Source organism: Dendropsophus ebraccatus, chromosome 4, assembly GCF_027789765.1.
Source record: "Dendropsophus ebraccatus isolate aDenEbr1 chromosome 4, aDenEbr1.pat, whole genome shotgun sequence".
In the NCBI taxonomy this organism is placed as follows: domain Eukaryota; kingdom Metazoa; phylum Chordata; class Amphibia; order Anura; family Hylidae; genus Dendropsophus; species Dendropsophus ebraccatus.
The window spans coordinates 55,882,229-55,907,839 of NC_091457.1; the positions used below are offsets into that span (position 1 = coordinate 55,882,229).

The 25,611-nt window shown below is 43.7% G+C and overlaps 1 protein-coding gene across 11 annotated transcripts in view; it reads left to right on the plus strand.

The window, feature by feature from the left end:
* Positions 1 to 25,611, plus strand: part of PACSIN3 (protein kinase C and casein kinase substrate in neurons 3) — a 68,731-nt gene that overhangs the window by 18,458 nt on the left and 24,662 nt on the right. The window lies entirely within an intron of this gene.

Here is a 25,611-nt window from a genome sequence, read left to right on the forward strand (position 1 = left end):
TTAACCCCATAAACGCCGGCGGTCGATGCGACCGCAGAGTCTATGGGAAGATCCGAAGTCTCCTGCTGATCGGCGTTGGGAGGAGGCTGCAGCACGTTGCCTCCTCCCGCCGCCACTGCTGTCATCCTCCCCGTGCTCTTCTCCCCCTCCCCTCCATGATCCGGCCCCCTCCCCGTACTCAGCTCATCCCCCTTTCTGATCCGGCCCCTCACTGTATTTCCCCCCCCCCCCCCAATCCGATCCGTGCTGCCCTCCCCTGCCCCCGTGCTGCACTCCCCCCTTCCCGGAGCCGTGGTAGCAATCCTGCGACTCCGGGTGGGGTTACCATATTAACCCAGACGCTTCCCGGTGCGTCTGGGTCACTATGGTATATAACGATCAGGTCCCTGCACTGAAGCAGGGACCCGATCGTTTTGAATGAGCTGTCAGCTGTATATCTGATAGCTCATTCACTATATAATGCATTGCAGCACACTTCATGTGCTGTAATGCATTATATATACAACTGAAAAAGTTAAGTAAAAAAACAAACACACACAAATAAATAAATACACACATAAATAATTAATTAAAACAAATAAATTAAATAAACAAATAAAATTAATAAATAAATATACACAATCCCTATCCTTCTTTATAAATGATCCCCTATAAGTAAAGTACACATTTGGTATAGACCCGTCCGTAATGACCCCGTCTATTAACCTGTTACATTAACCCCTTAGTGACCGCCGATACGGCTTTCTACGGTGGTCACTAATGGGCCTTATTCTGCTGCCATCAGCTTTTTACGGCGATGGCAGAGAATAAGGTAGCGGCGGCAAGACCCCCACCCCGTCCCCCCAGCTACTGGAGGTAGCTGAGGGGTCGGGGCAGTGTGTGGGGTCCGTCCCGGCCAACCCCCATACCAGCGATTGCTGCTATTAACATTATAACGCCGCTGCATGCTTTCATCTCCCCCCACTGTGAATCCTAGCAAGGGAAGATGAAAAACATGTCCCCCAGAACCCAGATCAGCCCCCCTAGTAGGGAATCACTAACCCTCCTCTCCCCCAGGTGGCCATCACATCCAAGATGGTCGCCCCCATTACTGTGAGCAGACTATGTCTGTTCACAGTGATGAAGAAAAAAAAAAAAAAATCAGTGATTGGGGACCATCCTGTGTGGTCCCGAAACAAGCGATCAGTGGTATATACAATATACCGCTGATCGCTTGTACCCAGTGCAGGGAAGCACTTTTTATCCCCTGTCACCATTAATCATTGGTGACGGGGGATAAAAAGTGATAGCGTGCCCCCCCCTGTCCCCCCCCACCACTTACACTTAACCGTAACCACCCCAGACTGTCCGTAGCCCCCGCAGATTGTCTGCAAACACCCCATGTTGTTCAAACCCACCGCAGGTTGCCTGTGACCACCCCAGATTGTCTGTAAGCAACGCACATTGCCCGTGACCACCGCAGGTTGTTCTTAACCACCGCGGATTGGTCTTAACCACTCCAGGTTGCCCGTAACCACCCCAGACTGTCCATAACCACCCCACATTACCCGTATCCTCATTTATTTTATTGTATTTTAGTAACTGCGCTATTCTAATAACTATTACAAGCTGCAGTTTTGCTCTAGCAAATTGACGATCCTTCCCTTCTGAGCCCTGCTGTGTGCCCATACAGTGGTTTATGCCCACATATGGGGTATCGTTGTACTCAGGAGAACATGCGTTCCAGATTTAAGGGTGCCTTTTTTTTTCTCCTGTTTCTCGGGAAATAAAGAAATTTCTAATTAAAAGAACATATTCTAGTTTTTCATTTTTACTGGCCAATTTTGAATACTTTCCTCTAATACCTGTGGGGTCAAAATGGTCACCGCACCCCAAGATGAATTCTTTGAGGGGTGCACTTTCCAAAATGGGGTTACTTTTAGGGGGGGGGGGGGTCACTCCGCTGGCACTACAGGGGCACTGCAAATGCACCTGGCGCTCAGAAACTTCTTCAGCAAAATCTGCACTGAAATTGCTAATTGGCGCTCCTTCCCTTCTGAGGCCCGCTGTGTGCCCATACAGTGGTTTATGCCCACATATGGGGTACCGTTGTACTCAGGAGAACCTGCGTTACAGATTTTGGGGTGAATTTACTCTCTTGTTCCTTGAGAAATTTCAAACTAAACAAACATATTGGAAAAATTCTAGTTTTTAATTTTTACTGTCTAATTTTGAATACTTTTCTCTAATACTTTGGGGGGTCAAAATGCTCATCCTACCCCAAGATGAATTCTTTGAGGGGTGCACTTTCCAAAATGAGTTGACTTATGGGGGGGGTTTCACTCCGTTGGCACTGCAAACGCACCTGGCGCTCAGAAACTTCTTCAGCAAAATCTGCACTGAAATTGATGATTGGCGCTACTTCCCTTCTGAGGCCTGCTGTGTGCCCATACAGTGGTTTATGCCCACATATGGGGTACCGTTGTACTCATGAGAGTTCCTTGTAAAATTGAGACCTTTCAAACTAAACCAACATATTACTGGAAAAATTCGATTTTTCATTTTTACATTCTAGTTTTAAATACTTTCCTCTAATACCTGTGGCTTCAAAATGCTCACCACACCCCAAGATGAGTTCTTTGAGGGGTGTACTTTCCAAAATGGGGTGACTTATGGGGGCATTTCACTCCGCTGGCACTACAGGGGCACTGCAAACGCACCTGGCGCTCAGAAACTTCTTCAGAAAAATCTGCATTGAAAAAGCTAATAGGCGCTCCTTCCCTTCTGAGCCCTGCTGTGTGCCCATACAGTGGTTTATGCCCACATATGGGGTACCTTTTTACTCAAGAGAACCTTGCTTTACAAATTTTTGGGTGCTTTTTCTCTCATGTTCCTTTTCAAAATGAGAAACTTTAATCTAAATGGATATATTATTGGAAAATTTAAATTTTCCATTTTTTTTTACGGCCTAATTGTAAATACTTTCCTCCAGCCGCTGTAGGGTCAAAATGCTTTTTATACCTTTAGATTAATTCTTCAAGGTGTCTAGTTTCCAAAAAATGGGGTCACTTATGGGGGTTTCTATGATACAAGCCTCCTAAATTTATTCATAAAAAGAACTGGTCCCTAAAAAAATCAGTTTTGGAAACTTTCACAAAAATCTGATAATTTGCTGATAAATTTCTAAGCCCCGTAACACCCTAAAGTAAAATATGTGTACCAAATTATGCCAGTATGTGTACCAAATTATGCCAGAATGAAGAAGACATATTGGTAATGGGACTTAGTAACTAATTTATGTGCTATGACTTCCTTTTTTTAGAAGCAGAGAATTTCAAAGTTCAGAAAATGCTGATTTTTAGAATTTTTCATATTTTGATGTTTTTCACAAAAAACACACAAAGTAGTGACCACATTTTGACACTAACATAAAGTACCATATGTGCCGAAAAAACAATCAGGTCAGATTTTGAAAAATGAGCTTGGTTTAAGGACCAAACTAGCTGCAGCACTAAGGAGTTAAAGTCCAGGTACATTTAAAAAAAAAAAAAAAAAAAATGCCTGCTTAGCTATTCTTTGGCTGAAGTGGCTCACATTATACTATTGCCTGCCAACAATCCACAAAGGATCAGACCTGTTGGATTCTACCATGCCTAATCCTGACAACATGCTTGTGTAAGGGTTAAATTGCTTTTTCTTTTAACCCTTGTAAATGAGAAGACCATCTATCACAATCTGTGTAATGGCACAATGCATTGTACTTTTTGACAAATCCCTTTTGCTTAAGAGTCTTTATCCTGTGAGCCCCTTATAATTGCCAATAATAATGGGTAGAGGGCAGCAAGTTCAAAATAAAGAGACTGCCTTTGTAATATAGAGCTACAGTCTCTTTATAGAGATGCTTCCTTCTTTTTCTTTCTCCTCCTAATCTGAAATTCTTCTTCATTGTACCTATGATAAAATATGACACCTGAAGGCGTATCTGAGTGACAAGTCTGCAGCAGAATGCTATAATTACACCAGTTAGATCTTCCTCCTGTACACTGTGTATAGGAATGTACAGTACTGGTTGTGACTCATGTTGTTTCTATAGCTACTATCTGGTTTAACCCTCAGTAAGGAGCCTACCCTTGTGATCACTACCAATACACTGCACCAGTATACTGGTCCCAGGTAGACCAGGCACTGGTTTCTGCTTGCTCTTTATGGAGATGGGCAGTTGCTCTGTGGTTTCTGTTTGGTTTACCATGGAACTCATTGTCTTGTGTTCATGCTTTTCTCATGACCCTGACTATTGTACTATAAGGTGTGGCACTGCCAGCCTTGTACCTATTCCCGGTGCTCAGTTTTCTGCCTCACTATTTGGCCCAGGACAGTCAACAGTTCACTTACATCAGTGTTCTGGAATTGTGTTAAATTGTTGATGAATATAGAGTATTAAAGGACAACTCCCGCGGGACCCCAAAAAAAACCAAAACACAGACACACACAGACACCATACTCACCATCTCTCCGGTGACGATCGCCACTCGATTCGCCCGCCGTCCGCCTCTCCGTCGCCGCCGTCCGCCATCCAGCGATGTCTCCGACTTCCGGGTCCAGGGGATGGAAAAGGCTGCCAGTGCGCTTGCGCACCGGCAGCCTTTTCATTGGCTGGAGCGCATCACATGGCTTCCAGCAAGCTCAGCCAATCAGGGCTGAGCAAGCTGGAAGCCATGTGATGCGCTCCAGCCAATGAAAAGGCTGCTGGTGCGCATGTGCACCAGCAGCCTTTTCATCCCCATTCACTTTGCATGAAGACGCCGAGGAGGAAGAAGACCCGGACCGCCCCTCGGCTCTGACGTCGTCGTCACCAGATGCTGCCCCGGAGAAGAGGACCGTGACGATCGTAATAGGTAATGTATACATTCCTTAACTTCCGGGGTGGGGGGTCGGGGGTCCGAAAGTGGGGGAAGGGGGCCAGGCCGGGTATTTAACCACATTACAAAGTTACATAACTTTGTAATGTGTGTTAAATGAGCAAAAAAAAATTTTTGTGGGAGTTGTCCTTTAATAGATCAATATACACCAATAAATCAATGTATGCATACAAACACTGTAATAAAGAATGTAGATTAAAAAGGGTCTGCAGGGTCAATAGCCATGGCTGCTTGCTTATCCAGCTGTATAGACACATGGTTGCGTATTTTTTGTAAAATGCATTAAACCTGCTTTTCATGAACTTTGCTTTTTATAAAGCAATCTGCCATCTCCAACAAGCCAAGAGGGTAGCGTGGAGAAAGGAAAGGAAGCCATGTTAGTTAAGGCATAACTTGAAGCTTTTGGTTCCCAACACAAATCGTGTAAAAGCCTACTCCCTTATTTACCATGCGCCATTTGTTATACAGAATGCCTAAGGGCCCTATTCCACCGGACGATTAACGTTCAGATTATTGTTAAATCATTCGAATCTAAACGATAATCGTTCGGTTGAAATGCAGTTAACGATTAGCGACTGTACGAGAAATCATTGATCGCTTTATAAGACCTGGATCTATTTTTATCGTTGCTCATTCGCAAAACGTTCGCATTGAATAATACGTCGTTCGGTCGTTCGCAGTAGATACGAACGCAATAGCAAAGAAAAACGATCGCAAATACGATCATAAGTAACGATTATCGTTCCATGGAAATGAGTGAACGTTTTCAGGTCTTTCGCAATAGCAGTCGTTTGAGATCGTTAGTCGTTAACGATTATGCGAACGATAATCGTCCGGTGGAATAGGGCCCTTAGATTTTTACACAGAGGAATCTGTCCGGATCACCTGCTGCGGATAGACAGCCCGTGCCATAGAACCTGTTCATTCGTTAGACTGCAGAATCCACCCGTGCATAGAATGGAGTCTATGGCACGGGCATAGATGCGGAATCCATGGCAGGTGATCCGCCCTGATTTCTCAGTGTGAACATAGCCTCATGCTGCATTGGGGTCATTGGCCACTCTGGGCTTGAATGGTTTTTAGTTTTGGGCTATGCTCATCACCTATCAAGCCCAGAGGATATTCGTGTCTGGTAGAATGAATGTATCTATGTTCTAGAAAATTGTATATAATTGCATAGAAAGGAAATCTACATTATATTGTGTAGTAATGACCATCTTGTCTTTGCCAGAGTCAGTCAAAATTTGCTTTGACCTTTTCTCACACCAGTGTGTACCCACAACTATCTACAGCATTAGTCTGCTACCCCTCAGGCACCCTTCAAAGTGTGTTCAGTGCTCCAACTGTGCCATTGTGCCCTGCCACAGATAAATACATAGAGCTGAATAGCAGCTAGTGTTCTTGTTGGTCACATTATGTGCAGTCACCTTGTATGCTAAAGGACTTTGACATTTATTCTGCTCTAGTGACAGCCCAGTAACTATAGAATATCCACCCCCCTCTATCACATTGACTTTCTGCTCAGCTGTCAATGCCCTATACATTGAAGTTCCCCTGTGGCCCTCTACAGCACTGTACTGCTGTACACTGTACATAACATTAAAACCACTTACATGTGTGGTGATTAACACACATCATCCTATTACATTGATCCCTAAGTTGGTAAAGTTAATGTGTTAAGAACAGGAAAAAAACGGGTTGAGTGACTCTATTGCTAAATGTCTGGATCAGAGCATTTCCCAAATGGTGGGTCTCATGGGATTTTCTGGTATACAGTGCTTAGTGCCTTTCAGAAATACCCAAGGAATTAATGTGCATTTGTGGTATCCACGGGCTATCCAACTGATGGTATCTTAATGATTAGCTGGGTGTTGTTGTTCCAGTGTAATAATGTGGCAGGGTGGTGGTGGTGGTAACCCAGTGTCACTTATATAGTCCACACTGAGCGGTTTCGGTGATGCAAAGTGCAGGAATGAGATCTCTGGATGCTTGGATGTAATGAAACAAGTTTAAAGGGGTAATCCAGCAAAAAATATATATATTTTCAAATCAACTGGTTATAGAAAATTATACAGATTTGTCATTTACCTGTATTTGAACATTATGTTGATTTGTAATTTACTTCTATTTAAAAATCTCAAGTCTTCTTGTACTTATCAGCTGCTGTATGTCCTGCAGAAAGTGGTTTATTCTTTTCAGTCCGACACACTGCTCTCTGTCCAGAGTAGCAAATCCCCATAGAAAAACTCTCCTGCTCTGGACAGTGCCTGTCTCGAACAGAGATGTCTTCAGTCTGACACAGTGCTTACTGCAAAGAATACACCACTTCCTGAGCCCAATTGGGTATCAGTACAGTCAGCCACAATTAAAAGCAGGTGTAACACCCAACCTGTATGCTGAACAAGCACTGGCGCCACGACAGTACCATAACCGGCTGAGCTGTACTATACCACCGACCAACCACCATAGAAGAGGCGTCACCAGGGACAACCTAGTAAGTGACTGGTCAAGAGCGCACCACACTTCCAATGTGCATTGTGACCATTATTAACAGGTAGTGTTACACAGATCTGACATTGTGTGTGAGAATTAGTGGTGTGCTGGCATGTGTGACCGTGCTGTGATGAACACTTCTGTCTGGTTGCTTGGATTAATGTTTGGCACCAAGCCTTGCAAGATCTACAGCACATAATGCCATAACCGGCCATGTATTGCAAAGCTGCAGAGCGTAATTGCCTCTCACTGGAAGCTGTCATAGTAAATATATATCATCTTAATAAAAGCAGTCTCCGGTTATTGCTTTAATCTTTAATGTAGAGACGTCCCTCTGGATACTCTACGATAATGCAGTGCTTTCACTGTAATTACCTAATGTCTTGCTTGTCTTTTCTAGCATTTAACACCAGACAGCTATACGCAGGTCAGGCATACCATTGGATTTAGCAGGGCCCTGAAAGAGCCCCAATACATACGATAGTTACCTTATACCTTTACAAAGATATCACCAATGATACCATTACATAATACCACCACACCATGACCACTATCACTACAACCCCATAGCAGAGTGCAGTTACACCCATTTACTCTCACTGGGCGTCTTCTCTGATCAGAGTCTTTCACCTTTTCTTTCACTCCATCCAGCGTGGACTATCTTTAAAGCAACTCTGTACCCACAATCTGACCCCTCCCAAACCACTTGTACCTTCGGATAGCTGCTTTTAATCAATGATCTGTCCAGGGGTCTGTTTGGCAGGTGATGCAGTTATTGTCCTAAAAAACAACTTTTAAACTTGCAGCCCGTGAAAAATGGGAGTATCTGTGCCCTAACACTCACCATTTGAGTTGATTTAAGTCTTCTCCTGGCTGTGAATCCCCTCTCCGAAATCTGCCAGAGAAACATTTTAGGCTCCAACACATACAGTAGTTACACCACTCTGTGCCCCCATATAGTAGTTACACCCCTCTGTGCCCCTATATAGTGCACTCCCCCAGTTATATATAGACCCCTCTCTGCGCTCCCCAGTAGTATATAGACCCCTGTGTGCTGCCCCCCAGTAGTATATAGCCCCTCTCTACTCCCCCAGTCACAAGAGGTCGCTCTCCCCCCTCTCTGTGTCGGCGCTGAGTGACGTCACTCGAGCGCCGATAACACAACGGGAGAGTGGCCTCTTGTGACCGCAGGCAAAACACTGCCTGCGGCCACAAGGGTGACTGGCAGAGAGGGGCCCTGTCAGTGCCACTGCTGCTGCTTGTAACTGTGAGACCTCGTTACAAGCGCTTATAGCTGCAGTGCAGAGCGCAGCAGGTGGGTGGGTGGCTGAAGGGGTGCCATGGATGGGTAACTTACCCATCCTGATGGCACCCCCCTGCCGGGCTGTCTGCCGGAGCCCTGTGCGATCGCACAGAGAAAAGGCCGGCCGTGCTCAGGGTTGGCCCCTTTAACCAGTGGGCCCGGTGCACTATTAGCCCTCTGGTTAAAGCGGCCCTGGGATTTAGTGTAAACTCTATAAGAAGAGTCGCTATTGTGGGTGAAGGGTGATCATAGTCTGTAATTCAGGGAAGCCTGAGTGACTTTGTGACAAAATTATATCTACTGTAAATGACAGCTGTAACTTCCTGAAACACACCGCTACGAGAAGAGGTGGCCAGGAGCAAGTTTGCCTAGAATGTGGTAAAAATAGTGCTCGGTTATGCTGAGAGTTCATGTTTCTTCAATTTTTTACATTTTTTTTATAGTATAGATATTTATTGAGGGGTGGCGAGGGCACATGAGTCTATGACTGCAACTGTGACAGGGGAGTTCACTGTGTTAAAGGACAATTCCGGCATTTTCTTTTTTAGCTAATTTAACCCATATTACAAAGTTATATAACTTTGTAATGTGTCTAAATAAGCGGTCTGGCCCCTGCAGGGTTTTCAAATGTTCATTTGGGTTAGAGCGTTGTTAGTCGTAGTGAGGGGCGTAAAACATATTGGGCAGGTGGTCTTATTGTTATGGCTGATCAGTGTATATATACTTTGTGAACTGTACACTGTTGCACTCACTCTCTTCCTCAGGAGAGAAGGGGACAGCCGCCCTAAAGTTAAAGGAATTCTCTATCTCTAATCGGGATCAGGGTGGGGATTGTAATCGATCTAAAGCCTCTTGACCATGACTAATTGACAGCTTCTTGGTTAAAGGGGACATCCAGTGTTACATGAAATAAAGGTTCTTGTTTTTATTTTAGGTGTTGGAGACATGTAGTTAACAGCTGAACTTCTAAATGGGACACCAAATGCTTAGTCAACCTGACCGCTAAAAATAACACCGGTTTCTATGAGCGCATGGTCTCTTTAGAGATATATTATGTAAAAGACCTTTATGAAATAAGAACTTTAGTTTTTGTTGTAGCATTAGCATACATGTCTTTGTTCCAACACCTAAAACTCAGACATTCAATAATAGTCATAAACTTAAATTATTATTATTTTTTTTTTTTGACACAGAGACATGTTTAAAGTTTCCATCAGTCAGGGTCTTCAGGTTGCAGCCATTCATGAACCAACGGGGAGAAATATGTTCCTACATTACTCTTTCTGCGATTTGTCTGTGTGGGTCCCATAGGCGTACATTATGCAGCCACCTTGATCACATGAAATAGAAACAAAATAATCATCCAACATAGGGCCGAGTTCAAACACTGTATTTGGTTGTTAATATTGCTTGATTGAATGGAGCACAAAAGCAGGGGTAATGCACAGCCCAATCAAGGGTGCTCATAGTGTAACATACCACAAAGCAACACTATCACTTTAAGGTTACAAACCCACTTGCCGGATCTGCAGCGAGTCTCCTTGCTGCGTTTTTGCAGGGAGACTCGCTGCAGATCCTGGCCCTATACTTTCAATAGCAGAGAAACTCGCAGCAGGGATGTACATCCCTGCTGCGATTTTGTCTGCAGCCCGCCCCATTAACCCCCCGGCCGCCGGACATTATACATTACCCGGTCCCCTTTCCTGCTTGCTTCGGGGCTCCCGGTGTCTTCACGGCCCGCCGTACATCCCTGCTGCGAGTTTCTCTGCTATTGAAAGTATAGGGCCGGGATCTGCAGCGAGTCTCCCTGCAAAAACGCAGCAAAGAGACTCGCTGCAGATCCGGCAAGTGGGTTTGTAACCTAAAGAAGAGAAAGATGTATGTTATAACACACTTAGGCACACCACTGTTAAATCAAGTCAAAAAATATATAGTCTTTATTAGCAATACAATATGCACAATTGTGTATATTGTATTGCTAATAAAGACTATATATTTTTTGACTTGATTTAACAGTGGTGTGCCTAAGTGTGTTATACATACATCTTTCTCTTTAAAGTGATAGGCTTGATTGAATGGGACAACGGCCATGGTGTATACACACTCTATACGCTATGGCCTTTGTTCCCTGTGGCTGCAGAAAATAATCAGCAGGTCTATTTTCTATGGCCATTGTTCACCAAACTGCTGTGCTCAGTATAAAGTACGGCTCCCGGCCGTACTTTACATTGTGGTCAATGGTAAATCTGAGTGCGGGCACACTTGTATGTGCCTGCATTCCAATTAAAATCAAATGATGTTCTTCCAGCCGATGCTGGATTATCGGCCAGGTGAACATGTAAGACAGCGGTTGTTGTTTGACATGACCTGTTCTTCTAGAATGTGAACATGGCCTATTATGCTGTGGGTGGTGTAAAAACAAAATGTTCCCCACAGCTCCTGTTCCAGTGACTTCCAATCCGCTGCTGCACCACTAGTTACTAACAAGAGTACAAATTAAAATTGTCTGAGTTATGGCTCTGTACAACTTGCAGGAATCCATAATACACCCTTGTGGATTAGGCCTCATTTAAAAATTGATATTTTTGATCCACATATATAGTTGGTGCATCTGTTCTACTTACCAGATTACATTTACAAATTACATTGTTTTATCCCTATAACCTAAGCTTTACATCTTGACGTGTAGGAAGAAGTCATGAAAAACTGAAGCGGGATGTGCTAAATTATAAATAGACAGTGCACTTAATGTGAAGTACATGGGGGCCTGACTGAGCTGCTGCGCTGTCACTTAATTGTAAGGTGCAGCTATTGAAGATGTAGAATGCTTTGTCTTAAGTCATCTTTATGATTCACCCCCCCCCCCCATATTCATCCCAGGAGTCGTAACTGCATTATTACAATTATTGTTCCCCTATTCTCTCAGAATTCTCTCTGTAATTTAAGTTATGGTGGTTATTCTGAAATCACTGCTTGCTGCTGAGTTATCAAGGGCACTTTTTATGCATGACAAACACTTAACGATATATATCCATGTAGCAATATCATGGCTTCCTGTTCCCCTGTTTGAAGCAGCCTGCAATTTGTGTAGCTTACATTGACCATAATGGCAGTTGTGTAAATGGCCCCACAAGATGCATTGTATGTATTACCAGAGTTATATAAACAGCATAGCTCTCAGACTTTAGACAACTGTAATTAAAGGAGGTGGCCAATTTCTAACAAAATTCATAGGTGTAATTTAACTCATGCTTAGTGAGAGAAGCCTTGGTTTATCTATTAGGGACAGTGCAGCACTTCTTAACATTTTTCTACTGGAGCCTCATCCAACAGAGCAAAGTGATGCCTGGCCTCACCAGAATATAAATACTATTGCTCAGTCTACCCTTCATTTTCTCCTTAAGTCTATATGACTTTAAAATAAGTACAAAATGAGTCAATAATGTTGCTAAACGTGAGATTATTGCAGCCAGGGAAAGGACTTTGCTGCTTTTAGTCACTTTTGTAAGCACTGCCTCCCCAGCAACTAGGGACGACTTACTGATGAGGCCCGCCTCAGTTTGTGAAGCATTATTCTAGTACACCTTAAGGCGAATATACCACTAGTACATTGGCTTTTTTGTCTTCAACATGAACAGACCGCTGGCAGCACGGGGATGCCATTGCCGTGAACTTTTTTTTTTTTTTCCTTTTTCTGAACTGCTGCCCAGTTCCCACACACGGTAGCTGTCTATTACCAAGCATCGGTCAGGCATGAAGCCCTGGAGGCGAACCTGCTGGCCCCTAGTGTGACGGAACCCCCTCCCCTCTGTGACGTGACTCCCCTAGGGCCCTATTCCTCTGGACGATTAACGTTCAGATTATCGTCAAATCGTTCGAATCTAAACGATAATCGTTCCGTTGAAATGCAGTTAACGATTAACGACAGAACGAGAAATCGATCGCTTTAGAAGACCTGGACCTATTTTTATCGTTGCTTGTTCGCAAAACGTTCGCAAATCGTTTACATTGAATAAGACGTTGTTCGGTCGTTCGCATTAGATACGAACGCAATAGCGAAGAAAAAACGATTGCAAATACGATCATAAGTAACGATTATCATTCCATGGAAATGAGTGAACGTTTTCTGGTCTTTTGCAAAAGCGGTCGTTTGAGATCGTTAGCGATTATGCGAACGATAATCGTCCGGTGGAATAGGGCCCTTAGAATCAATAGAGCTGCATCACCGGGGGAAGAAAGATGCCCGGCCTGTGCTTGGTAATAGACCAGCACCGCACGCTAGGAAATGGGCGGCAGTTCTAAAGAAAAAAAAGAAAAAGAAAAAGCCGCATTGACATCACTGCTCCGGTCTGTTCATGTAAAAAAACAAAAAAGCAATGTACTAGTGGTACATTCGCTTTATCGTCTGCATTCCTAATCCAGGAGATGGGTCTATAGGACTTGTGGGTTTGAGTCCCTTCCCTAAAGAATAAGTATTATAACTGCCTCCTTCATGGTTCCAGTTATGTTACCTATGTCATATGAGTAGTTTACCACTTTTAACAACTCTTCTATTCCCTTGTCATCTGTTATTTTTTTTTTATATCTCAACTGGGAGGCAGTCAGAACCCGGAACCTTACTCGTCTCCCATATTGCCGCTCCAATCCTTCTTTGGTTATAGATTATAGGTCTTTCCTTTGGTCTTTGTTAATTTCACCAGGGAATATCCCTCAACTCATCCACGTCCTCTAACTCATCATTTCAATTTCTGCCCACACCACATGAACCTGCCAGTTCATCGATCTTTGTATACAATGCTTTTAGTCTTAAAGCTTTGTGGATTAGGACGCTTACAACCCTTGAGTAATTTGACCATGTAGAATGGTAATATTGATAGACCCAACGTTTCTGTAGTATCTGGAGTACTAGGAGTCTCCTGCAGAAATACTATTGCTGAGAGATAATCTTGTATGTTTTTAAACACAGCCAAACTTTTTTATTTGTGTTTTTATTGGTATTTAAGTCTTCAGCAATAAAAAATTAAAATAAAGTTATAGGCGTTTGATACAGGTAGGCATCATACAACAAAAAACATGATTATAACAATCAGGCAAAAAATTGTGCAAAAATTGCGGCAATACCATCCACATAAGTGGCGAGTACCTGCCAAATAAGAAAAAAAGAGCATCTTTAAAGACTTGTCGTTTGCTGTCCTTTGTGCACCTGAGACTTTGCGCTATAATCACCCAGGATGGGGGAGATGGTAGCAAGTAGTTTTTGCGGATCGTCTGCCACCCAATACAATTGGATTGCAAATAAAGAGATGCCTTCCTTTTATAAAAGGTAAGTAACAAAGGAACAAATAATTATAACCTCAAACATTTGAAGCTCACACAAGGAACCCAGCTCATCATGCTCTACAATGTGCATGGTACAGTTCATTGCAGCTGAGATCATATGGAAAAGTTTTCTGCCACCTGCAGAGCAAGGAAAGTCATGGGTGTCTACATAACCACAGATGGCCCATATTAAGCCAAAAGGGATATAATTAATCAGGTGGGTGGTGCCAAATGTTTAGACTTGGTCCCAGAAGGAGCGAATAATGGGGCATTGCCATAGACAGTGATATATGTCCGCCCTTCCCTCATGACGTATATATACCCTGTGGGTTACTTGTAATTGCATTTCCAAATATGTACTAGAAGGTAGATATTTGAGGCAGATATATTTTGTGTGCATGTAACAGAATAGAGGTTGTCATCCCTGCTATGTCTTGTGTCCATTTGGTCAGTGTAGTTAGTGTAATCCAGTGGGGGAATGTAAGAATTTATATTCCTATAGTAGGAAGTGTGGCCCCGTGTTGTGAGAGGGTGTGCAAGTGCTTTTCTTACATCCATAGTCTATTCAGAAGGGTGTATGGCTGCCAATATGCCTAGAAATATAGACAGCCAGTCTTAGAATCTGCTGCTCCTCTGATATTCCTTGAAGTTATTTTTAAAGCGACTCTGTACCCACAATCTGACACCCCAAACCATTTGTACCTTCGGATAGCTGCTTTTAATCCAAGATCTGTCCTGGGGTTCGTTCGGCAGGGGATGCAGTTATTGTCATAAAAACAAATTTTAATCCAGCAGCGCTGTGTCTATCTGTCGGGGCTTACATTTGTATATGCATTAGGCTGGCACACCCTCTCTGCAGGGCCGTATTTACCACTAGGCACCCGTGGTCCGGTGCCTAGGGCAGCACCTTGCAGGGGGGCAGCACCAGGGAGCAGGGGGACAGAAAAAACAATTTTTTTTTGTTTTTATTTTTTTTAGTTTCCCTCCTCCCGTTCAGACTTGCCAGTAAATCTGGTGTCTTTTCCAGGGGGGTGGGGGGTATGGTGGTATTGGTCAGGTCTGGTATCGCCAATAGGTGCGTGAAGATGGGGCGTCTTCAGGTTTAGTGCCTAGGGCAGAAGCAGCTGTTAATACAGCCCTGCCTCTCTGTCCTTCCTTTCCACCCTCCTCATCATTAGGAATACTCCAGGCAGATTGCTTCATATTGGTCAGCTGTGGGAGCCTGGCACATGGGCTGGATCGTTAATACACCTGTGCAAAGCTCAAACAGCAGTAAATGTTCCTTGATCATTCCTAAAGATGAGTGTGGGGAGGAGGGACAGAGAGGGTGTGCCAGCCTAATGCATATACAAATGTAAGCCCCGGCCGTTAGACACAGCGCTGCAGGATTAAAATTTGTTTTTAGGACAATAACTGCATCACCTGCCGAACGGACCCCAGGACAGATCTTGGAAAAAAAGCAGCTATCTGAAGGTACAAGTGGTTTGGGGGGGACAGATTGTGGGTACAGAGTCGCTTTAAGTTACTTCAGTTTAAACCTTAAGTCTTTCAGTACTTATCAGCTGCTGTATGTGCTGCGGGAAGTGGTGTATTCTTTCCACTCTGACACAGTGCTCTCTGCTGCTACCTCTGTCTGTGAAAGGAACAGTTTAAAACTAATGTACCATAAGGTACAAGGCTTTAAGTTTTGCCCATGGATAGAAAGGCACCAGTGCCACCGTCCTTTTTTTTTAACCACGGCCCGGTTCCTGTGTACGACACTGTTCTATTCACTGGCATCGGGCTGGGGGTGAAGCACTGAAAGCAGGCCGGCCCGCCTCCAGTGGAATCAATGGAACAGCATCATAGAGGGGCAGGGTTTCCTCCCACTGGGGACAGGCCGACCTGCCTCCAGTGCTTCACCTCTGGCCCGATGCCTGTGAATAGATTGGCGCCATGCACGGCAACCCTGCGCTGGCACCATTCAATCTATAGGCACATTCACTTCATAGTAGTAACCCTGCTCTGGACCGTTTCTGTCACAGACTTAGGTGGCAGCAGAGAGTACTATGTCAGAGTGGAAAGACCACCACTTCCTGCAGGACCTACAGCAGCTGATAAGTACTAAAATACTTAAGGTTTAAACTTTCCGGCACCATTTGATAAAAAAAAAAAAAAAAATATATATATATATATATATATATATATATATATATATATATTTCTTTTATTTATTTATTTATTTTTTAATCAAATGGTGCCAGAGAGTTATACAAATTTGTAAATTACTTTCGTTTAAACTTCAAGTCTTTCAGTAATTATGAGCTGCTGTATGTCCTGCAGGAGAGGGAATTTGTTACTCCTTTAACCCGTTAGACTGGAATAAAATACATGACTTTCTGTAGGGCATACAGCAGCAGAAGTACTAGAGACTTGAAGACTTGAGGTTTTTAAAGGCCACTAATGGGTCTCTTTGCCTGTCAATCATCCCTGCACTGCGCGCTGACCGGCAGGGAGCTGTGACTAGTTAAGTGTCTCTCCACCCAGATGACTAGTTGCCACCCCTCTCCCGGCCTTGTGCTCCTCAATAAAACACCTTTTTCCTTTATATAAAAATCCAGCTGCACACACGTCTGGTAGCGTCGGGCAGCTGCACAGTAGATCTATAGGGTGAAGCTAGGAGCCATATTAGCACAGTTGTCACCCCCCCCTCCCCCCCGTGCCGGGCTCCCGACCCCTCTACAGCCCCTTATACTCACCTGATCGCCGGGTCCCGCTTCTGGATCCGGTCGGGTCACGGAGATCTCAGCCGCTGCAGCCCGGCGCGCGCGCTGAGAGATGAGTCCAACGCTCATGGAGAATGACTGAGCGCTGGACTCTCCGTCATCCTCTATGAGCGTTGGACTCATCTCTCAGTGCGCGCGCCGGGCTGCAGCGGCTGAGATCTCCGTGACCCGAACGGATCCAGAAGCGGGACCCGGCGGGATCAGGTGAGTATAGGGGGCTGTAGCGGGGGGTCGGGAGCCTGTCACCCCGTCACGGGGGGGTGACAGGTTCCCTTTAAGTGTGTAAATCAAAAGTGGTGTATAGTTCCCAGCTCAACTTTCAGTTTACTAGAGTAGAAAGCTAAGCTGTAATTGGTTGCTGGGGACAGGTTAGAGTTTGTTTAGCAGGGGGTATTGCAACCCTTTCACATGCAATAGAAAATGAATCTGAAGATTTTTGGTGCTGCCGTGGGGGAAAAAAAAAATATAAGGGCAGAAATAATGAGCGTAAAGGATTGACTATGGGTGCAATACTCATGGTTATGTAGCACCACAAACTGCACGTCTGCTGGTGGTCCCAGCAGCGATCAGCTGTAATCTGTGATGAAACCTACCAACGCCATCAGAGGGAGGATGAAGCATTACCCAGTGCTCAGGGGATTCCTAGCTCGGTAGTGGTAACTTTTAGCTTGAAGACTGGAGAAACTACATATTGTTGGTACGGTGCATTCTACAGTACATTTTGTAAAATAAGTTGTCAATTGGAAGTAGTTGAGATGATTAATTTGCTTGTTACCGGTTTGTAGATAGTTAGTAAAAACCATAAGCAGAGTTTCACCCCCTCCTGGCTGCATACGGAACTGTTGTTACCTTGTGGGTGTAAATAGAGAGATATATAGATGTATATTTTCCCTATGGAGCATCCACCCCAAACCTGTTTACTATCCTGCTCCGATACATAGAAAACAACTTGTTTCTTGCCAGAGCTTGCTTTCATCATGCAGAGTCTTCAAAGTGTCACTGTAATTTTTTATGTTTTTGCAGAAATCAATAGTACAGGCGATTTTAAGAAACATTGTAATTGGGTTTATTAGGCAAATTTACCATTTATACTTGTCCCAGGTCCCCCCCTCCCTCCTCTCTCTCATTCACTGCTCCTTAAACCTCTACACGATTTCATTATAAAAATGCATTTTTCGGCTAATAAACCCAATTACAAAGTTCCTTAAAACTGCCCGTACTATTGATTTTCTGCCAAAAAAATGTAAACGACAGTGATACTTTAAATTATTGAAATTTTTCTTTGTTTGGATATATGCTTCAGACATCTAGACACCTACTCTGTAAATCTGTAAAGCGCAGGAGCCTAAAGCCTAGTTGGCTATATAGAATATAACCAAACATTCCTATGTTCTCTGTGGGGAGGATATAGGTAAGTAGCAACCATACAGCTCTGGTATTGGCTTATCTCTCCGCAAACTAAGGGGAAGGGCAGTGAAATTCCACTGGAGTCTGAGGTGGCCCAGAGGTCCCTCTGCTTCATAAAAGGACACTGGTATTATAATTGGCACATAGTGGAGTAGGGCCATATTACAGAACTTGCATCTCTGCATCAGTGACCAAGGGAGCCACAGGTTAGGTCTTCGAGTGGCTGCAACCAATACCTTGTCATCTTCTATGTTGTAGTTCTATTTGTTGCAGTGAACGCTACCTGAACTTCTACACACCCTCCTGTTTGCTTTGTTTAGTCTATCTCCATCTTTGGAGGAAGCAGATAATTAGATATGGTCCTTATATTTATAACTATACCCAGTTTTCAACTTTGACCCTATTGTGACATTGTCTTATTGGTGCCTTGAGGATTACAGTAAATGGGTCTGTTGTAATTTTCCGTACCAGCACGTCTCTGACGTTTTGTATAGTTATTACTTCCTGTTTGTGTTATTTTACCATTTATCCACAACATGCTCATATCGATGAACTGTGGAGGTTAGAGGGAGGTAACAAGTCTGGTTTTCCCAGGGTTTTTGCATAGGGTGGGGCAGCAGGCTTGAGCACATCCAGTATCCCTCGCATATCCATGAAATTATATGTGAGAGGCAATTTATTCATGTTTGTGCTGGGGGAATGGCTGCTTATTTATGTGTAGAGAATGCTAAACACATTTAGGGTACAAACCCACTTGACGTATTTGCTGCGTGAATCAGTCTTAAAAATAAGCAGGCAAAACGCAGGTTGGCTTTATACAATTGTTCTGCGTTAAAATACGCAATTGCGTATTTTTGAAGCGTGAAGCTACATGCGTTTTTAGCACAGGTTGTTAACAACTGATGCTTTGCTAACAACAAGCTTCACGGTTCAAAAATACGCAATTGCGTATTTTAACGCAGAACAATTGTATAAAGCCAACCTGCGTTTTGCCTGCTTATTTGTAAGACTGATTCACGCAGCAAATACGTCAAGTGGGTTTGTACCCTTAGTTGGCATTGCTTAATACAGCGATGTACATTAAATCTGCTTGTCTGTGCCAACACAATTATCAATCTGTTTGGGCACAAGCAAGCTTAAAAACATTTTTTCGTAAATAGTTGAAAGTCTTCAAATTGGATCCAAACCAGCATGGATTTACTGAGGAACAGACTATGTGAAATAAGGTTGATATTCTTTAAGGTGTCTAACGTGGAAAAGGGTTTGCCTTTACTAGATAAGTGGTTAAAACATTGGAAAGTCCTTAGTGCAATTTAATGTTTCGCGTATCATCAGCAGTTCTGTTTTGGCAAAGACTTCCGAAGAGAGGGATTTAGGGGTAGTGACTTTTGACAGCCTTAAAATGGGTTACCTGTGCAGACAGGCAGTAGGGCACGCTAATATGTATAGCTAGAGGTATAACCAGTAGGAAGAGGGAGATTGTGATCCCGCTGTATAGAGTTCTAGTGACATCACATCTAGAATACTGTGTCCAGTTCTGGAGACCTCACCTACAAAAGGATATTGATAAAATAGAAAAGGTCCAAAAACTACAAATTATTATTATATTTTTTTTACATTAGCACCGGCACAGGGATTCTGGTGGCACTTTTTTTTCTTTTTTTTATGCTGCCCGTTGACACCTAACCCCCCCCCCCCCCCCCCCCCCCCCCCGCTGCCCCATTCTTTTGCTGTAAACAGGCCTTGCTCTATGTCCCCCAACGTGACTATTTTCCGACCCCCCCCCCCCCCCCCCCCCCCCCCCGTTAGCGCAGGAAGTGGGCGGCACTTCAAAAAAGGGCTGCAGCATTGTGATACCTGCACTGATCGACTAATTAAAGAAGAAAAAAAAAAGCAGTGTACTTGATGGTACATTCACTTTAAATTGCCACCCTAGAGAATGTTGGGCACAGTGTTTGAGAGCTGTGTGTGGCAACTATAAGGTACTGGCGCTGGTCCACTCTCCACCATGGAGATGGCTAGTTTCCATTAAGGAACTAAATCTGAATAGCCTAAAGAAAAGAAGGGCACGATTGAAACCTTTAAATATGTTAGAAGCCTAAATAAGGTTCAGGAACGAAGATTTTTTCAATAAACTGAAGAAAAGGACACAATTTGAGGTGATTCTGGGAAAAGATAAGAAGCAACTTCATAAAATATAACTTTATTAAAAGAGTTGTAGATACTTGGAATAAACATCCAGCAGATGTGGTTGGCAATGCCTGGGTCGAACATACATCTATCGTAAGATGATAAAGGAAATGTAAGGACAGCCTAAATGGACCAGGTGACCTTTTTCTGCTCACAGTCTTCTATGTTTCTAGTGTCTTACGTACTTGTAAGCAGATGCCTCTCTATTTTATTTTTGTTGAACTTTGGCATTCCATGTTTTCGCTGATCTCATAGATGCATCAACCAATAGCCAGAGTTCTTCTGCTGAGCACTGACCCCATTCACAGCATTTGTGAATGACTGACAGCTGAGAATGATAGAGCTGAGATCATGTAAGTAAGTGGCTTCCTCATTCCCAGCTGTTTGCCATTACCAACGTCATTTATCATATTGGCACCCAGTGGATACCTCCAGCTTCTGAGCGTCATGGATTTCTGGAGAGTCTAAGTGTCAGCAAATACAATAATTGAGGAAAGCTGCAAAAATGCTTCGATAAGCGTTAACCCCTTAAGGACCGCGGGTGTACATTTACGCCCCCACTGCCAGGGCCTTAAGGCAGGAGGGCGTAAATGTACGCCTTAACATGGTCTCGGGCTATGGAGTGGGCTTACGAGCTGAGCTCACTCCATAGCCGTTGAGGACCGTCTGCTATCTGTAGCCAGGCCCTCACCCTCAATGGCGGGCGATCGCGATGTTGCAGCTGCCCGCCACTAACCCCCTCAACATCGCGATCGCACCGCGACCACAGTGTTTTAAGTGTTAAGTGACCGGAGCATCTCCAGTTACTTAACGATCGGGACTCTCGCAGCATGTCTGCGGGGGTCACGATTGCACTGCCTGACTGCCGAAGGTATACTCCTTACCTCTGTGCAGTCCGATCTTCTGGTAGAATCTGCCATAGGCAGGCTCTATCAGAAGATGGCAGATTATACTGATCCCTGCTGTGCTATTGCATAGCAGTGATCAGTGTATTCAATCTAATGCATGTATGTAAAAGTCCCCTAATGGGACTATAAAAGTGTAAAAAAAAAATCAAAAGTTTTAAAAAATGTCCCAAAGTCCCTCCCCCAATAAAAGTGAAAATCATTCCACCCTTCCCATTTTATACAAAAAAAAACATAAAAATAATAAAGTTAATTAACATAAATACCATAGCATGCGTAATTTTCCGATCTATTAAAATAAAACATTTTTGTCCTCGCACGGTTAACGGTGCGAAAAAAAGGGATAAAAAAATGCAGGGATTTATTTTTTTAATTACTTTTTATGTATAAAAAAAATTATAAGAAGTGATCAATACGTCTGATCTCGGACAAAATGTTACTAATAAAAACTAGAGATCCTGGCGCAAAAAATTACACCTCAGACGACCCCATAGGTGAAAATATAAAAGCGCTGTAAGAGTCACAATAGGGCCATTTTAAATATACTTATTAAAAAAAAAGTCTTACTGCTAATAAAAATAGTTAAACTTCAGACCGACCTATAGAATGAAGAAAAAATGCCAGTTTTACTGTAACGTGCATTACGTAAACATGGAAACCTCCACACACCCCGACAAAAAAAAAAACATTGCGGAATCGCATTTTGGGGGTTCAATCATTCATTTTATGGCAGATTGAAAGATGCTATTACAAAGAACACCTGTTCCTGAAAAAAACAAGCCCTCACATGGCCCTGTAGGTGGAAAATGCAAAAGTGACAATTGGCCCGGTCCTTAAGGGTTAAACGCTTATTCAGACGATAAATGGCTCATGTAAAAGTGTAGACAATCAGCCAAGGAGCGGGAAAACACCCACTCGAACGCTAAACGTGTTTTTTATGTACGGCCACATAAATCAGTGTTTATCTTTTAAACAGGAGCTGTGCGACTGATAACAATAAATATAAATGGCTGCACGAATAATACAGGGGTCATTTGTGTGGCCTCACCACTTGAATAGTTGTGCCATGGAAAAGCACTGAAAGTGAGGCCATTCTCACTGATCAGCACTCATTTATGGCCGAGGGCGGCCAAAAATCTCTTCTTGTAAAAGGACCCTAAGTGTGCCTTTACACACAAATTTATCGGGCAGATTTTTGAAGCCAAAGCCAAGAATGGATTTGAGAAGAGGAAAAATCTCAGTCTTTCCTTTATGATCTGTTCTGTTTAGTCTGTTCCTGATTTTGGCTTAAAAAATCTGTCAGATAAATCTCTCTGTGTAAGGGTATAAACCCACACACCGTATACACAGCGTATTTACTGCTGCGATACGCAGCGAATACGCAGCAAATACGCAACAAAAACGCAGCAGATTAGATCTAAATAACTGAACTCAGCATTAAATCTTCACCATCAAACTGCTGCGTATTTGTTGCGTATTTGCTGCGTATTTGCTGCGTATACTGTGTGTGGGTTTGTACCCTAAAGGTACGTTTAGGGTCCATTTACACAGAGGGATTATCTGACAGATTATCTGCCAAAGAAGCCAGAAACTGACTATAAACAGATCAGGTCATAAAGGAAAGCCTGAGATTTCCCCTCTTTTCAAATCCATTCCTGGCTTTGGCTTCAAATCTTTGGCAGATAATCTGTCAGATAATCTTTCTGTGTAAATAGACCCTTAAGGCCCTATTCTACGGGCCGTCTAGAAGAGCAAACAAGCACTCTCAGCGGGTGAGTGCGGGAGGGGCGGCGGGGGGGGGGGGTGCTGCCCGGGTGATCGCTGATCGTCCGGGCAGCCCATAGGATACAGCAGCGTCTGCTGCCGATGCTCCTATTCAACGGAGCAACGGCAGCAGTTCGCTGCTGTATCAGTCGCTTGTTTTTCAACATGTTGAAAAACAAGCGACTGCAACGATCAGCCGACATGAACGATGTTGGCTGATCGTTGCACTCTATTCGTTCCGTGGAATAGGGCCTTTAGTCTGTGATTGGCACAGCGGGTTGGCACTGCCGAGACGAGTCCATCTCAGAAGTGGCAGAGGGATCATTTAGAAGGGGACCCAAAGACCCTGCAGGAGGACACCAGGGGAGAGTAGTGAGGCAAGAATAGTATCTTTATTTTCTATTTAACTGCAGCAATATATTAAAGGTTTTCCAATGCTGGAGTACCCTGTTAATAGAGGCAATTATCTTTTCCTATTCAGCCTGTCTAATGGTGCATTTACACAGAGAATTATTTTACAGATTTTTGAAGACAAAGCCAGAAATGGATTTGCAAAGAGGAGTAATCTCAGTCTTTCCTTTTTTAACCTCTTCTCTGTTTATAGCCTGTTTCTGGCTTTTGCTTTAAAAATCTATCAGATAAATCTCTGTGTAAATGCACCATAAAAGGACCTTTTAGTTATCGTAGAGAGGACTAGATTATAACCTAACATGATTTAGGGTTATATTAATTGTATCGTAGAGGTTGCCAATGTGTTCCTTTATTCGTTCCTTTCCATTAAAATCAATGTGCCCAAGTATTCAGCCATCTGATATTTAAAGGAAATCTGCAATTCACAAATCCAAACTGTTGGTCAAGGAGACACATGGTACCTTTCATTCTGTGCTTTCAAAACTTAGAAAAATTATTTTATTCTAGGATACAAACAGTCAAACAGGCTTTTCGGTGTTCCTTAAAGGGAATGTATCACCTAGATTTTCTTTTACTGATTAGAGTCAGATACTAAAAGTTGTTGTTTTTATTCTAATCTGTTTGTTTTTTAACTGCATTTCCCCCCCCATTTTTGTACCTTGTTATGGGGGCTGCTATCTTGCCTAAGTAATTTTTTTACAGCATTTAGTAACATGCTTTACAGCAAGCCTCATGGACATAGATGACAAAAGAGTCTGTTCCCTTAGGCTGGGTTCACACTACTTATATTTCAGTCAGTATTGTGGTCCTCATATTGCAACCAAAACCAGGAGTGGATTAAAAACACAGAAAGGCTCTGTTGAAATTGAGTGGATGGCCGCCATATAACAGTAAATAACTGCCATTATTTTAATATAACAGCCGTTGTTTTAAAATAACAGCAAATATTTGCCATTAAATGGCGGCCATCCACTCAATTTCAACATTGTGTGAACAGAGCCTTTCTGTGTTTTTAATCCACTCCTGGTTTTGGTTGCAATATGAGGACCACAATACTGACTGAAATATACGTAATGTGTGAACCCAGCCTCAAGATGAATGTAGAATGGTGGGGTGTTGAGTCCCTGCAATTGGCAGTGGGGGATGTAGATGAAACCTTGACAGGCTCTGGCTGATAGTAGATATAGGAAAAGGTCCAAAGCAGGAAGGTAATGTTTGTCTCAAGAGACAATGCGTTCTGGGGTACAGGGAATCCCTTTCAGAGGTCAGGGAGACAGAGCATGTCTCCTTGACTTGAGAAAGGGGTCCCCTGTACCCCAAAACGCGTTGTCCCTTGAGACAAATAAATGTGTTTTTACTAGTACCTGCTTTGGACCTTGACTTATATCCACTATCGGCCAGGGCCTGTCAAGGTTTCATCTATATCCACCGTTGCCAATTACAGGGACTCAACACCCCACCCTTCTTCGTATCCTGCCGGGGTATTGAGGCGCTAAACATTTATTCACTAAATAACACACATTTTAAAGTTATACAAGTGAATGGCCCCCTTCCCCATGTCCCCCCCCACCCCAGAAGTGTGGTGCATTATACTCACCGCATTACTGTCGACCCCCGGCCGTCATCCTGGGACAATGATGACCTCTTCGGGAGACCGGCTGAACCGCTCCAGCTGTCCCTCATGACGGCCCCCCTCTGCCGCGTCATCAGCTGCTCAGTCGTGATTGGCTGAGCATATAGAAGCCGCTGGTCACTTACCTCCCCGGTTCTATCGCCGGGTCCCAGATCGCGCACCCCGTTCTCCTGTCCGGCTGCCACTTCCTGGTTTGAGCTGCGGTTTGAGACGTGACGTCTCAAGGTAGCTCAACCTTTCAGTGGTCGTAGCGGAGTCCCGCCTCGGCTGCTAAGTGCCTGAGTTCTGAGACATCACGTCTCAAGCTGCAGCTCAGACCAGGAAGCGGGAGCCGGACGGGAGAACCGGGTGCGCGATCTGGGACCCTGCGATGGAACCGGGGAGGTAAGTGACCAGCAGCCTCTATATCCACCCCCTCCCCGGCCGTACACTGAAAATAACCCCAGCCCGGAGTACCTCTTTTAAGGGAAGCAGTCTGAGGTTGCTGATTTATAAAACAAAGAGTTAGAATACTTTAGATATT